This window comes from Egretta garzetta, unplaced genomic scaffold, assembly GCF_000687185.1.
Source record: "Egretta garzetta isolate BGI_Z169 unplaced genomic scaffold, ASM68718v1 scaffold228, whole genome shotgun sequence".
Classification (NCBI taxonomy): domain Eukaryota; kingdom Metazoa; phylum Chordata; class Aves; order Pelecaniformes; family Ardeidae; genus Egretta; species Egretta garzetta.
In genome coordinates, this window is record NW_009260758.1 from 4,527,085 (window position 1) to 4,538,482 (window position 11,398).

The window sequence follows — 11,398 nt, forward strand, 5'->3', positions numbered from 1 at the left end:
CTGAAGCATTTTTCTTCTAGATCATTAATATGTTTTTTCCTGCAGTACCACTGGTTTCCACATCAGCCAGCCAGTATGGCATGGAAAAGAGCATCACCGCAATCTGCTGAACATTGCGCCCTATCGATAGCACGTCGATGCTCTCGCAACCCTTCGGGAGAGCAGGACCTGTCATCTTCCCTGTGCCTGCGTCTCTGTGCCTACCTTAAATAGCTGCAATGCCAGGCGAAGCTCTGGGTATGAAAATGGTGGGATTATCAGCTGAGACGGCAGCCACCACCACCAGGGGTGCTCCAGATCGCAGCTGACCGCAAGAGCCACCTTTTCTCACCAGCCTCCTTTCATCGAGCTGGTACGCGGCGTGACACTCGGCACAGCAGAACAGCGTTTGGGAACACGCCATCAGTGGACCTGTTCCTCTGCAGGTTTATTTATAGTCTTCAAGTGCTGCAAGGCCAAAGACCAAGTGGTCAAGAGCATCAAAGAGCAGGTCCCTAGAGATCCCACCTGAGACCCAAGAACAGACACACATCCCGGATCAGTGCAAGAGGCCACTGCAGACCCACAGGAGGGAAATTTTGTCCTATGGAGATCCTGGTACCCAGCACAACTCTTACAAGCACCTTCATTAGAAAGGCTAAGTGAGAGATAATTAACAGTCTCCTCCACAAACGAGGACTCCTTTGGAAAGACGGTAATTACTGCCTACTCAGAGGGATCTCTCCCAGAAAGAAGGAGGCTGCTGTGCAGGCAGGGTAGCCGATTCCTTTGGGAAATACCACAAAGGCTGCAAGAAAGACCCTCCCCAGCTCTGCAAACACACACCAGCAGCAGCACCAGGCCCCTTCCAGACAGCCCTGTTTTCTCTGCAGCGGCAGCCCCAGCACCTCAGAGATCCTCTTAACAGGCAGATCCATTTCACGTTTTTCTACATTACTCGACACGTTTGGAAAAACAGAAAGACCTTGCTGGCCCACAGCATCTTCAGGGCAAGCAGCTCCTACAGCACAGCTTTGTACAGTGAATATCAAAAGCTGTATTAGCTGGGAACCAAATTATCACTTGCAGAATAGTTTTGCAATTAGATTGAAACTGTAAATTGTGCAACAAGCTAAATAAAAAAAACCAAGTCTGTGATAGAGACGCAATCTTATTTCATCTCCTCCCTTACTCGCTTTACTCCTTTGTAACTCACTTCCACGCAGATCCAAGCTTCTCTTGCCGTACCACGAATGATTTCACATTCCTGAAAAATTAAGCGCTCTTAAGAAATGATGTGTACTTGTCTTCACTGTTAATATCCACCTTTGCCCGACAGCTTCCGCACCAATGTAATACCACTAGGAGAGGCCCTTTGGCCACCAGTACCATCAGAGAGTCCATACCACCCTTTGACTTCCTTGCCCTGCTGCAACGATTCAGGAATCTCTGGTTCCCATAACCCTAAAAATGTTTCCCTTCATCCAACTACCAGTGCCCCAAATATCACCACTTGTATTTCAAGCAGGTCCCTGTATTTCATGCTGTGACCCCAACTACAGAGATTTGGACAACTGCCTTTTAGAAACAGATGGAGCTGAAAACAATCTAATTTCTGAGCCCATCTTCCTTGCTTCCTGGTAGAGCTGCTCCACTTCGTACAAATAACTATTTTCTGGAGCAGGGTGAGAACCACCATAGGTGAATGCTCACTCCCCTGCCTTACCAAGCCACTCCTGCCCCTACCAGTTCAATGAATACTATACAAGGCAAAACAGATTAGCTTCTGCAAAAGAGACACCTCAAAACACCCACAGTTCATTGCTTTGGGCACTCCAAAGGGTGCTGGACATGTTCAATCCCATGTTGTGAGTCACAAACAGGACCAGAACGCAAAAATTCTGTGTCCTGAGTGGATAAAGCTGGGGTAGGGGGATGATGTACTACCTGCTCTTCCTCACCTCTGTCAGAGCAAACCTGCCTTTGGCACATCGCTCCGAGAAAGGTTTAGCAACAGCTCACCCAGACCAGACAACCAAATCTTCAAGGGACAGCATTCAACACCAACACCAGCCTCTTAGACCCTTCACTGGCTGACTCGGGCAACCCCCCCACTCCACATGCTGGTGTTCACAAGCCTTCTTTGAAGCCACCTTTCCCTCATGGGTTCTGTAAGGAACCTGGACACCTACCTCATGGCTTTGTTGTTTTGGGGTTTTTTTTGTTTTGTTTGTGGGATTTTTTTTTTGGTTTGTTTTTTGGTTTGTTTTTTTTTTTAATTCCACTAGGCAGCAGAACACATAAAAACGAGATGATGCAACGCTAAACCAAAGTTCCCCTGATGCACATAGCCCTAGGTGCCCAACAGGATGTGACAGGTGGACAGGCAGGCGAGCCGAAGGATGAGGTCACGAAATGAGCAGTTGCACAGCATACTACTAATCTGAAATTCCAGACTCATTATGCACGAGCCCAACAAACAAAGGAGCAGCTTAACAGATTTACAGTGTGCCTTCTCCAAGGGTGGAATAATTATTTATCAGATAGCAACCTTTGTGTTTCAACAGCAATAAATAAGTGAGCCCAGCAACTCCTCTGAACCGTGCCACTAGACAGACTGACATCTGGGATGTGCCTTTAGCACAGCGGAGCTTGGGTAGAACTGTAAATATTTGGTACAAATAAAATAAAGCTTGCTAGGCTGAGCAGAGACCCAGACACAGTAGTTAATGGCACGCCAAGGGGACCCACTGCCAGAGCCCTACGCCTCCCTGAACTCCTTCCAGCTTCCAATGAACAGCTCAAAAGAGTTTTTTCCCCCCTTTACTTTTCTGTAAAGATCAGCCCCTCCTGCATGTGTACCCATCTCACTATCCTCCTGATTCCATTCTCTCAGGTTGCGACTGTTACCTATTCAGGCTGTTATAAAACAGGTTTGGTTTGTTCCCTCTACCTCTGTATTCCTAGTTTGGCTTTACAGCTGCACATTACCACGCAGGGACACATCCAGAAAAAGCATTTCCAAAGTCAGTCACAGTATATCCAAACTCTCTCCTTCTTTATTTAGATAAAACCCAAAAAATCCTGAAAGGAAATAGTAAATGTGCACAAAACATGCTCAGCCAGGCTCTCCCACTCGGATATCTCAGCGATCCTTTTCCATCTCTACAGTACTATTCTGACTTCCCAGTTTGAAGCTCCAGGACCACACACACACACACCCTTGCCCATATTCCCCATCTCCTGCCATCTGACAGCTTCCGAAGTCTGCTCCCATCTCCTCACCCCGAGAACAGTTCCCGGTTGACTTAGCTCCATCCCAAGTTTTCCAGCTGGCTGCTTCTCCTCCAGGAAGAAGAAAAAAAAAAAAAAAAAAAAAATTACATCCAGGTTTACATGTTACAACAGGATGGCTGGGAATGAGATTAGCAACAAATCCTTCATCGCTCCTGTCTCCATTCTCTGAAGCATCCTTCGTTTGGGACATTCCAGTCATTCCCACTTCTCCTCATTACTGTTCCCTGGTCTCCAGATCCCAACGCCCTTGCCCTATTAGGTTTCTACCCTTCATACAGCAGTTTGTGTTGTCACTTACAGCGAAGGCAAGACTCGGTGTCTCAGCATCCCAGGGTTGCAGGCAAGCTTTGACAATGCAGGATCTGTTACTGGCGTGATGCTTCAGACACATTACACCTGGCAAGCTTCCAGCGCCTAAATATCTCAAAGCTGATCAACATCTTCCCTCTACCCAAAACACTAACTTTCACTCCTTTTCTCGCAGAATTCATCACAAACAAATTCTTTAATGTAACAGTGGGCCAAACCAGGCGCGTAATCCTTGCGCACAGAGAAATGAAGCTTACCTTTGTGGGTTTGAACAGACACAAACCTCCTTCCTACTCCCTGCAACTTCAGCGGCCTCTTCGCAAGCGGTCTCACAAGATGGTCTGAGAAGACCAGACACCCCCCCCCCAGCAGCTCACCCAGCCACTCCAGCCTTTAAGCAACAGGTTTAGGCAGGTTTATCCCCATTTTGTGTCAAAAGAGCGGCACAAACGGAGGCGCAACCAACGTACCTGTGAAACTAGATCACCGTTTTGGGGGGAGCATTTAAGGATGAATCCAGTTCTTCCAAGAGATGGGAACTGCCGCATCATCTCAAACGTGACTGTTTCCCTTAGCTGAAATGTCCCTATGAAATATGGACTGCAGGACTGATCTCCAGCCGCCTGACACCATACCTGGGGTATTCTAGGGTAAGAGAAAAATGGTCTAAAAAAGAAGTATTTGTTTGTTCTTCATCCTTATTTCTCCAAGTAATACAGAATTCATAAACTCCACATCTGCAAATGTATGTCTGCCTACATCGTAAAGGAATAATCATGGGAACTGATTAAAAAAAAAAAAAAACTTGTTTACTGTTAGAGGCTGTTAATTACAACATTAAAATACTAGCCCGAACCCTACATTAAACTTGCATTCTGTTTTACATAGCAGCATACGTAACAATCATCACAGCAAGCAGCTCTGTTGGCTCACGCTGGAAGAAGTAATTATATATCACAGCAACACATTTTTGCTCTTCAACCTGCCAGTCCAGTCCACGCAGCAGCTGGGAGCAGCAGGTCAGGGTGGGGGGAGCTACAGAGGGTTTCTACATAATCACTTACCACCAAAGGCAAAAAAGCTATAAACCACCAGACCCTGGCTTGCACGCTTGGCAGAAAGCTGCTAACACAAACATTACAGCAGCCCTTGCAGCAGAGATGCTACCAGAAAAAATGAGCTCGATCCAAAGGCACTATTAGTGGTTAAAGTATTAGCTAACAGTTGTATTGCAAGCCTTCCTTATCAATTTTCACAACTTTTGTACTCGTAGCAGCAATACCCACACCATCGCCTTTCACTTGGACACTCCTACGCCCTCTTTGAAACGCGTATTCGCCAGCGAAGCCCACAGACGTCAATGACTAGGGCTTATGCAAGTGGCAAGCTGAAATTCTGGCCCAAGATACTGAGACAGAGCCCTTTCGAAAAGGCACCCCAAAATTGCTAGTACCCTTCCACAGCAAGCAGACCCTTGGCACATCCACCACAGGAAACCACCCATAACTTCTACCGCGGAGATGGGCTGGAGGACAGGCTGATCTGCTTCAGGCTGTATGACAGCCTTCAGTTCCACTGAACCTAAACATCTCAATCCTGACACTCAAAGCAGCACCAGCTTTTTTTACAACTGTTGCAGATAGAGCAGTAGCACTGTTGTATTATGAATATGCAACGACATTCCTTTTCCTGTGCTGCTTTTCCCCAGTATGAAATGAAGTGTAAAACTACATGCAAGCCAATAGTTGTCCTGTTACTGTTTAGTTGCTGGGATTATTAAAAAAAAAATTAAAATAACCACAGCTCTAGTATAATATGATAGCAATGCAATAGTTAACCGTTCAGCAAAATCTGCCATGCCATGCTGCTTAATCACCTTGTCTTTGTTCCAGCAAAAATGATACTAAAAGACAGTGAGTTTTACCAAATAAAAATGTTACAACCAATGTATTTCAAAAACTTCTCAAATCCAAAATAGAACGAGACAGACAATAATGGCCAAGAGCCTGACCAGCCTAATGGAAGTTGGACTCTCATTTTGTTTGCAACACTGAAACAGCAGATCATTCTCGGAAGACAATTAACAGCCAACATGCAATTTCAATTTTTAGCAGAAAAGTAAACAGAAAATTAAGACTTTGAAAATGAAAAGGAAGGAGTAAAGTGTGTTGCTTTGGAAAGCAGACCTAGAAATAGGAGGACAGCACAGTAGGTGTTGGAGCAGGTTTCTCCTGCACCCTCATTTGTAAGGAGCTGTATAGATTTCTTCCCATTAAACTTTTAATCATAGAATGTGGCAAGAGGATGAATTTGTTTATTTAACAACGCATCTGCAAATCTCTTCTGCTCTTGTTTCTCAGTTTTCCCACCGTGCTGGAAAGGACCTCCAATACATCACCCTAAGCGCCAAATAAAAACATACACAGCGTGGAATAAGCTCCACAGTGACTTGGTAATGGCAACTGGTAGATTCAAAGCAGCTCCAAAAATTCTGGTCCAAAGGCTTGTGAAATTACCTCTGCTACACGCAGGGAAACGAGGAGTACCAGGGGCACCCCAGCTATTCATCAGCAGGGCTGCTTCAGTTTCTTTTCAGACACTTAAAAGGCAGAAGAATATATTGATTCAAATTATCACCTGGATTCTGTAAATCGATAGTAGCCAGCCAGGGAAGCTTCTGCTCACCAGAAAGGTATGGATTTATTTCATGCAGAGCGCGTATGTACTTACACACACAGCCAGCAGCCCGATAAATAAAAAGAAAATACACGTGCATGCTAGAAGGTGCAGAGTCAGTGCAGTCAGCTCAGCCTCAAAAGATTTGGGCACTCTGATCAGCTTGGCAGATAAATGCAATCTGCCCGAGGAAAGCAGGCTAGGGAAGCAAAAAGGTGATGTTCAATAGTTTGTATCAAAGCAAATGCTGAACTGAACTTCATGGGCTATTTCTGTTTCCTTGCTAAATAGCAAAGGCCTACTGCAAATAACAGAGCGAGAGTTTCGCAGAAGAGAAAAGGTCAACCGGGATCTCTCACCATGGAAAATTCTCTGCTACGGAGAGGGAGCAGCACCAGCTCCCAGCATAAAGAAATACAAAGAAATACCGCTTATTGTCTCCACATGTTTATGCAATCGACACTCCAATTGCAGCCTCTCCTTTTAAGAGTGTTTTCAAAAATAAAAAAGCACAAAAAGATGTGACGAGGGTTTCCTACCCAGTGAAGCGAATTTGAGGTGCAGAATAAACACAGGATTATTGACTCACTCACAAAAATGTTACCGGAGAGCTTTCAAAGAGATTTCAAATACTTTTGGTTTAGCTCTACTCCCACTGACATCGGTTAAGACTTTTACCATTGACTTCAGGCACTGCTAGCCTACGTATCACTTTTAACTCTGCTATTATTACCTTTTAGTTTAAAATATGTAACGTTCCTCTGTAACAGACGGAAAAATATTTCAGGAACTTTTTAAATCTGTTCCTCCAAGATATATATATAATTTTTTTTTTTTTTTTTTTTAAAAACACACTGAGTCGCGGTTCCTGGATGCAAGCACATGTGACCTGTTCTAAATAAAGGATATTTTCCACTTCTTGCACAACTGGAACAGATATAAGCAGTAGCTTGAACAAACTGCATTGCAGAACCCAACCAGAATATAAAACACTTGAGTAAGATCCATAAATAGCAGTAATACAAAAAGACTACCTCCAATAAGGCACAAACTCAGTGTTGAGAAGCCTAATGTAATCAACTTCAAATTTAATCATGCTGCAAAGTTCATTTACAAAATTAAATTTGATCATCTGCAGACTAAGGCACTTCAGAAAAGTCCTCTTTGGCTCAGAGTAAGTACACAGTTTAAAAAATGTGTGCCTCTGGTGAAATTAATATTTCCTCAACAAACACTGTGTATTAAAAGGGAAGACTTCAATGTTTAGCACAGCACCAGAAGGGGGGGGGGGAAGGGAGTGTTTTACAGAGGATCCTAACTGGACAGAGATGAGGTACTAGCTGATATAAGTAAAATACTGAAGGTTTGAATTAAAAAAAAAAAAAAAAAGCATGTAGACACCAGGAATGATGAGAATTTTATAGAAACGTCACCGCTTTAATAATGACAAACTCTACATCTCAATGCTATTGCTCATAAACCAAGAATAAGCTTCCTAAAAAACTATAACACAACTTAAAAGCATTTCCTAATAATTTTTTTCCACTAAAAATACTTCAGTAACTGCATCATTCAGGTGCTTTTTATCCAGTCTGAAAATAAGCAAGCTGGGAAAGGGAAACAGAAAATAGCATAAATAGCTGTAATTTACCTGCAGGTACACAGTTTTATTCAGAGCAAGGCAGCAAATTACAACTGACAATAATTTGTTGGCACTTGCTAGGTCACACGTGCCATCCAAATGGACACATATTACAGAGAACCAAAAAAACAGAGAAAAGCAACTGAGTATAGATTTTTTTTTTTTTTTTTTGCTGCATTTGGCACATCTGCGTTAGTTCAGATCGCTCTGTACAACGGCAGACTGAAGTCTTCACTTCCAGACACCAGTTTGATATCTAAAACATCGCTTTAGTAAAGTCAAATGATTTAAAGAATCCACAGGAGTAGTACGACAGACGTCATTTAAGCCTACAGCGCCGGATGACTGCATGCAGACACATCAGGATCCGTGTTTACTTTGGGTAGTAACTGATTATTTTCTGCAACTGATTGTCTGAAAATAAAACTCCATTGACTTCATCGCTCACTGCTTGTACCAGAAATCCTATTTACTCGTTCATTACACAAACACATACTTATTTAAGCATACGTACTCATAAATTAAAGCTATTACCCTTTGGAATATGGCAGGAGAGGAGTAAAGTATGAATGTGAGGAAAAATAAAATAATAAATCTCCTTGTCTTACTGGCTAGTCATACAGCCCAGTTTCCTCCCACAGTGAAAAGTGACTCTGGAGAAACCAAAGCAACTGAAACATCTTCTCAGTTTTCAAAGACATTCAACCACAGCAAATTCCAGAGAACCCCTAAATGCATCTAGCACTTAGCACAAGCAGCTAACTTCTCATGGGTCTGAGGGGTTTAGGAAATATGGCTGGAACTGATATATCTCAGCCCCATGTATTCTCTCCATCCCTTGTGATTAAAGCTTTTTGCTGGGCTTACATTTTTCCTTGGCCTCTAGCATTCAGTTGTGGCTTGGCCTAAGTTCGTACAGTATTTACTGCAAAAAGTGTTTATTATGGGACCCCTTGCGGCTTTGGATTGCAGACCTGAATTATGAAATATGGATGGAGTAACTGCGAGGGCACACTGAAGAGGGGAAATCTTTAACTGGATATCATATATTGGAAAACCAGCAATCTGGGAGGAAGAGAATAGGAGAGTTTTACTGCATGAAGGACAGCAACATCGGCAGGGCTGAGTCAAACTGGGCAACCAAAAACAGTTCCTTCTTGTTTCAGAGCACTGGCATTCTTACTTATTTCTGAGCTGGATGGCTTTTTCTATGCGCTCACAATTTCAGCTGCTATGAGTAAGCCAAGGATGCTTCTCACCTCTCACGGTTAAAAAAGATCAGAGAAAGCCCTGAATGTTGCTAGGAAATCAGCACTTCTCACCAGAGGAGGAAAAAAAATTTGAAAAAAAAAAAAAAAAAAGTAGATTGCTATTTAGATAGATTTAGTAGATTTTATTTATCTCCTAACATCGGCTATTGCCTCTGGTTTGCCTGCTCCCCAGGCACCTTTCCAGAACAAGGCTGCAAAGATGGTAAGAAAGCAATTCCCATGGCCACAGTCCCATCGCTACACCACGCTGACCTGCTGCTATTCCACTGGCTGCTGTGCAATTACTCCTGATTTACATCCACCGGAGAAAGCAGCAAGGTGATGTCGATACCCCTGATAATGATCAGTCAGACTGGTTTCAGGCCTGAGCAAAGCTGAAGGCCTACAGAAGTCCTCTTAGATTACGATCTGCACATCATGAAGCAAACAGGTTTCTGAGCAACTTTCGCCTCCTTGTTATCATCAAGTTTTATCGGCCTGGCTCCAGGGGCAAGTTTATACGGACCTGGCAGATCCTTTGCTTCTTCAGTCTCCCACAAGACCAGGAAGACAACTGAGACTCTACCTCGAGGTAAGAGCTGTACGTGAGCTGGGCAGACTCCACGCTGAGACTAACATGTCAGTTTGCTATCTGCCAGAAAAACCGCAGGTTGTTATTCCACCCTCGGGGCTCCCTCTTCTTGTAGGCATGGGTACGTGTGGAGGGACAGGGAGGCAGAGTGGGACAAGCTGGTCACCTCTCCTACCCAACAAGCCCTCCTGGAAACATCGGAACAGATGTTGGCCCGAGGCACCACCAAAACGTCTGGATGACTTGCACCAGGAACCCTTCAAACCCCAAGGGTGTGCAGTGCTGGAGTACCAGGTGAGAACACACGGGGGCAATTCACTCTAGGGAAGCTTGAAGCGTCAACATTTAGAAGATGGCCAAACACTCTAGTGCTTCATTACAGAGCATCTCTACTATCTCTTCCCCCCGAGAGAAGTGAGCAACGCAGGAACGCATTCGGGTCCCAAAGCATCAAGTCACAGGAACTAAAAGCAGCTGGAACATCTGCGCAAGGTCAAACACAGACCTGGTACCTAAGGTCCATGCCCACACCACCTGAGGGCACGGACAGATTGCTGACGGCAAAGCAGACAATCATAAAGGGGCAACTCCTGCACACCAGTTAGAAGCTGGTACAAACAGAACTACGCGACAACAGCGCGAGGCATCAGTGCTCCACCACCTACCCTGCTGCGCTCCACTGGCAATGCAGGCACTGAAGCCAAAGCCCTGTCGGTCTCCCATCACAGCTGGAACCCACCACTGCTGGTGAACCCATCTTCTCCGGGCTTCACATCAGCCTGGCTCCCAGCTAATTACCTGGATAACGGCAACTTCCCCACAGGAAGAAGAGTTCTGGCAGCTTTGGCTAGGTTGGCTGTGAAAGACTGTACATCACCACCGCTACGCGCACCATTTCTCAGCAATGCCAAAGGTTTGGTGTGAGGCAGGGCTGCCATGAAGTCAGGCCACAGGAGGCAGCCCCAGATTTGCCAGCCCTTGTGACAGCAACAGAACTTTTAACATCGTTTACTACCAGACCTTCAATGTTCCTGAAACGTTCAGAGGACGATCAAAAAATTCACATATTTACTTTGAAGCGTGTCCGACAGGCTGTACAATCTAAGCTCATTCTAGCACAGGTTTTTTTTTTTCTTTAAATATTTACCTTCCTATTCGTTTTTCCACTGCATGCACAGGCATACAAGGGACATTGTTCAAAACTAAAAGCCATGACTCTGAAGACAGGCTAACAACAGCCTCGATTACAAGCAGGGTACGCTCGCAGCAATGACCTTCTGGGCAGCCGAGTTACCGCTCAGGAGAGCGCTGGGATGAAATGGAGGGTTCCTCACCGCCGGAGCACTTTGAATGAAAATCCAGAGGAGGGAGAAACATGCCACTGCTGACGGGGGAGATGCTCAGGGCAGGGGAGAGCATTCGCTTTCTATTTCCAGCACCAGGACGGGTGGTACCTAGCACCCCACGAGGGAGAGAAGCGCACAACCGCCTTATTTCCCTTTAAAGACCGTATCTACGCCACGCAGCCGCTCCAGATAAGAGGAACGCATGTATATCTCGGGGCAAAAAAATGCTTTTGACGTACCTAGGCGAAAGTTTCCAGTCCCCAAAAACAACCGCAAGTAACAACAAACCTCCTCCTAAAGTCAAAAA

General features: G+C 44.8%; 2 protein-coding genes across 5 annotated transcripts in view; one reads left to right on the forward strand and one right to left on the reverse strand.

Annotated features, from left to right (window-relative positions):
* The window catches only part of MITF (melanocyte inducing transcription factor), a 103,984-nt gene extending 99,761 nt beyond the window's left edge, over nucleotides 1-4,223 (reverse strand). For 3 of the 4 annotated variants that reach the window (XM_035901381.1, XM_009645978.2, XM_035901379.1), the window contains exon 1: nucleotides 4,056-4,222. The gene's annotated coding sequence lies outside the window, so the exon portion shown is untranslated. Of the gene's footprint in view, nucleotides 1-4,055 lie in introns of all 4 variants that reach the window. The other variant, XM_035901380.1, reaches the window with a different exon arrangement.
* The window catches only part of FRMD4B (FERM domain containing 4B), a 246,352-nt gene that overhangs the window by 42,086 nt on the left and 192,868 nt on the right, over nucleotides 1-11,398 (forward strand). The gene's annotated exons all lie outside the window — the stretch shown is intronic.